This window comes from Schistocerca americana, unplaced genomic scaffold (genome assembly GCF_021461395.2).
Source record: "Schistocerca americana isolate TAMUIC-IGC-003095 unplaced genomic scaffold, iqSchAmer2.1 HiC_scaffold_464, whole genome shotgun sequence".
NCBI lineage: Eukaryota > Metazoa > Arthropoda > Insecta > Orthoptera > Acrididae > Schistocerca > Schistocerca americana.
Window position 1 is genome coordinate 72501 of NW_025726197.1, and position 5000 is coordinate 77500.

Here is a 5000-nt window from a genome sequence, read left to right on the forward strand (position 1 = left end):
AGAACATCTAAGGGCATCACAGACCTGTTATTGCTCAATCTCGTGCGGCTAGAAGCCGCCTGTCCCTCTAAGAAGAAAAGTAATCGCTGACAGCACGAAGGATGTCACGCGACTAGTTAGCAGGCTAGAGTCTCGTTCGTTATCGGAATTAACCAGACAAATCGCTCCACCAACTAAGAACGGCCATGCACCACCACCCACCGAATCAAGAAAGAGCTATCAATCTGTCAATCCTTCCGGTGTCCGGGCCTGGTGAGGTTTCCCGTGTTGAGTCAAATTAAGCCGCAGGCTCCACTCCTGGTGGTGCCCTTCCGTCAATTCCTTTAAGTTTCAGCTTTGCAACCATACTTCCCCCGGAACCCAAAAGCTTTGGTTTCCCGGAGGCTGCCCGCCGAGTCATCGGAGGAACTGCGGCGGATCGCTGGCTGGCATCGTTTATGGTTAGAACTAGGGCGGTATCTGATCGCCTTCGAACCTCTAACTTTCGTTCTTGATTAATGAAAACATACTTGGCAAATGCTTTCGCTTCTGTTCGTCTTGCGACGATCCAAGAATTTCACCTCTAACGTCGCAATACGAATGCCCCCGCCTGTCCCTATTAATCATTACCTCGGGTTCCGAAAACCAACAAAATAGAACCGAGGTCCTATTCCATTATTCCATGCACACAGTATTCAGGCGGGCTTGCCTGCTTTAAGCACTCTAATTTGTTCAAAGTAAACGTGCCGGCCCACCGAGACACTCACTCAAGAGCACCCTGGTAGGATTGCAACGGGGTCCGCCTCGGGACGCACGAGCACGCACGAGGCGCGTCGCACGCCTTCAGCTCGCCCCACCGGCAGGACGTCCCACGATACATGCCAGTTAAACACCGACGGGCGGTGAACCAACAGCGTGGGACACAAATCCAACTACGAGCTTTTTAACCGCAACAACTTTAATATACGCTATTGGAGCTGGAATTACCGCGGCTGCTGGCACCAGACTTGCCCTCCAATAGATACTCGTTAAAGGATTTAAAGTGTACTCATTCCGATTACGGGGCCTCGGATGAGTCCCGTATCGTTATTTTTCGTCACTACCTCCCCGTGCCGGGAGTGGGTAATTTGCGCGCCTGCTGCCTTCCTTGGATGTGGTAGCCGTTTCTCAGGCTCCCTCTCCGGAATCGAACCCTGATTCCCCGTTACCCGTTACAACCATGGTAGGCGCAGAACCTACCATCGACAGTTGATAAGGCAGACATTTGAAAGATGCGTCGCCGGTACGAGGACCGTGCGATCAGCCCAAAGTTATTCAGAGTCACCAAGGCAAACGGACCGGACGAGCCGACCGATTGGTTTTGATCTAATAAAAGCGTCCCTTCCATCTCTGGTCGGGACTCTGTTTGCATGTATTAGCTCTAGAATTACCACAGTTATCCAAGTAACGTGGGTACGATCTAAGGAACCATAACTGATTTAATGAGCCATTCGCGGTTTCACCTTAATGCGGCTTGTACTGAGACATGCATGGCTTAATCTTTGAGACAAGCATATGACTACTGGCAGGATCAACCAGGGAGCTGCGTCAACTAGAGCTGAGCAGCCGGCCGCCCGGGAGTGTGTCCCGGGGGCCCGCGCGAACACGCAAGCGTCCGCTCAATTATTCTGCAAACAGGAGGAGGCTGAGCTCCCCTGCACAATACACCTCGAAACCCTCTCAGGTCCCGGCGGCGCGCAGCGCCGTCCTAAGTACTTGGTCGGGTTCGAGAGAGGCGCAATCGCCCGGAGTTTGGCGAGTAGACGCTTTAGGTGCGACCACCCGTGCTCCCAACTGAGCTTGCCGCTGCCGACAGAGGCCCGGGAGCGTGCTGTCGTGGCATTGCCGGCGGGAGACAACACGCGCCACCTACGGTGGCCGGCAGCTCCAACGCCAGCGCCACAGAAGGACAAAAGCCCCACTTGGGTGCCGAAGCGAACGCGCCAACACGTCCGCACAGCTGCGATACAAACCACCTGCGAGAACCGCAGAGGCGACCGAGCAGCAGACGGCGTCGCGGCGCCGAGCGCCGGGCGGCGGCGCATCCTCAGCGCACACAGTCCTCAATCGGACCAGCACACTGCAGATGTCCACCGCGCTTCGCACCGGGCCCGCGAGGACCTACTTTGGCCGCACGGCGCCGCGTGCAGGGTGCGCCGGCGCGCAGCTGCGCCGCCTGCCGCCTCCGTCGGCCGGCGCGCCTGCCACTGGCCGCCCCCACCAGCCGGCTGTAGCGCGTGCGCCCACGCACCGCGCGGCCAGCACGCCGGGAGGCCCCCCCTCACCGGCCGGGGACGGTCCCACCCAGCCACCGCCGCGTATCGCTTCACACCCACATGCCATTCACGTTCGTGGGCATGGTGGGTATCGCTGAAACAACCGGTTGGTAGCTCAACCGATCGTCGCCATCACTGATTCACCTCTAGCGAGAACAACCGCACCACAACGGTTTACCAGTTGTTCATTTGCGTAACGTCACCAGCAAACGTAGACGTCCATCGCCATTTGCAAATTCAACGATTGTTGCATGCCTGTGTCAGGTGTCACGACACACTATGTCTGCCCACATACACGCAACAACATGTGCACGCTTCGCGAACACGTGGAAGGTGGCCCCCGTACGTATGCGATGTCCATTGCGCGAACGACTGTCAACCGGCCTCTGTCGCATGTCGCAGATGTGGAACGCAGTGCACCATGCTATCACGGTGAGTGAGAAGAGACGACTACGTCTGACAACACGCGCCACTACATCAACAGACGGCTCATGCTGATCGCCATCCACGGCATACCATACTGCAATCCAGCTCTTATAGGGAGACGACACGTAGCTGAGTGCACAATATTTGGACCGTATGGTTCGCCGTTGTTGGCGCAGTCGTGGTACGGTCACACATGTACCACGATGTATCATTCAGTACATGAGGACCAATGTGCAGTACAGTGTGTGATTTGGACGTACAACATCAGCGGACAGTTGACACAAGCCGTACCACAACGTAGGCTGTGCTTCGCCATGCGAATGCCAATGAACAACTGCGAAGGGCATTGAGCATGTACGTCCTGCTGCCATCCGCATTACAGTGTATAGCTGCAAGGTGTTTAACATGAAGCGATACTCTGGGGACCGGGCAGTGCGGGTAGCAAACTATATTGCGGGGGTTGCAGTTAGGCAACACTACACTAATTTAACGCGTCGTATGACAATTACAGAGCAGGTTAAGGCCCAACGTGTGTTGGGTTAAGGCCCAACGTGTGTTGGGTTAAGGCCCAACGTGTGTTGGGTTAAGGCCCAACGTGTGTTGGGTTAAGGCCCAACGTGTGTTGGGTTAAGGCCCAACGTGTGTTGGGTTAAGGCCCAACGTGTGTTGGGTTAAGGCCCAACGTGTGTTGGGTTAAGGCCCAACGTGTGTTGGGTTAAGGCCCAACGTGTGTTGGGTTAAGGCCCAACGTGTGTTGGGTTAAGGCCCAACGTGTGTTGGGTTAAGGCCCAACGTGTGTTGGGTTAAGGCCCAACGTGTGTTGGGTTAAGGCCCAACGTGTGTTGGGTTAAGGCCCAACGTGTGTTGGGTTAAGGCCCAACGCGTGTTGGGTTAAGGCCCAACGCGTGTTGGGTTAAGGCCCAACGCGTGTTGGGTTAAGGCCCAACGCGTGTTGGGTTAAGGCCCAACGCGTGTTGGGTTAAGGCCCAACGCGTGTTGGGTTAAGGCCCAACGCGTGTTGGGTTAAGGCCCAACGCGTGTTGGGTTAAGGCCCAACGCGTGTTGGGTTAAGGCCCAACGCGTGTTGGGTTAAGGCCCAACGCGGGTTGGGTTAAGGCGCAACGCGGGTTAGGTTAAGGCGCAACGCGGGTTAGGTTAAGGCGCAACGCGGGTTAGGTTAAGGCGCAACGCGGGTTAGGTTAAGGCGCAACGCGGGTTAGGTTAAGGCGCAACGCGGGTTAGGTTAAGGCGCAACGCGGGTTACGTTAAGGCGCAACGCGGGTTACGTTAAGGCGCAACGCGGGTTACGTTAAGGCGCAACGCGGGTTACGTTAAGGCGCAATATAGGTTAGGTTAAGGCGCAATATAGGTTAGGTTAAGGCGCAATATAGGTTAGGTTAAGGCGCAATACGGGTTAGGTTAAGGCGCAATACGGGTTAGGTTAAGGCGCAATACGGGTTAGGTTAAGGCGCAATACGGGTTAGGTTAAGGCACAATACGGGTTAGGTTAAGGCACAATACGGGTTAGGTTAAGGCACAATACGGGTTAGGTTAAGGCACAATACGGGTTAGGTTAAGGCACAATACGGGTTAGGTTAAGGCACAATACGGGTTAGGTTAAGGCACAATACGGGTTAGGTTAAGGCACAATACGGGTTAGGTTAAGGCACAATACGGGTTAGGTTAAGGCACAATACGGGTTAGGTTAAGGCACAATACGGGTTAGGTTAAGGCACAATACGGGTTAGGTTAAGGCACAATACGGGTTAGGTTAAGGCACAATACGGGTTAGGTTAAGGTACAATACGGGTTAGGTTAAGGTACAATACGGGTTAGGTTAAGGTACAATACGGGTTAGGTTAAGGTACAATACGGGTTAGGTTAAGGTACAATACGGGTTAGGTTAAGGTACAATACGGGTTAGGTTAAGGTACAATACGGGTTAGGTTAAGGTACAATACGGGTTAGGTTAAGGTACAATACGGGTTAGGTTAAGGTACAATACGGGTTAGGTTAAGGTACACATTGTTGTAAGGAAAGGTGTTTTGGGGGGGGGGGGGGGCCGGTTTGTTGATTGTGATTATCGTAAGTAAATGACTGCGGCATCATCTGATTTGCCACGTCAGGGTGCACCTTTGGCTCATAACAGGCGGCGCTCTGATTCCATGCTTGTGGCAGACCTGTGTCTTTCATTCCTGCCATTGTTTGTGTGGTGTGACAGGAGGCAGTATTGTGATGTTGGGTGCACCCCTGTGTAGGACATGTGTGGGTGTTGGTGGC

General features: G+C 54.4%; 1 non-coding gene across 1 annotated transcript in view; it reads right to left on the reverse strand.

The window, feature by feature from the left end:
* The window catches only part of LOC124583630, a 1910-nt gene extending 350 nt beyond the window's left edge, over positions 1–1560 (reverse strand). Inside the window, exon 1 of the ribosomal RNA XR_006974228.1 lies at positions 1–1560. This exon is cut by the window's left edge and continues 350 nt beyond it. This is a non-coding gene — a ribosomal RNA (small subunit ribosomal RNA).
* Between the last annotated feature and the right edge of the window lie 3440 nt (positions 1561–5000).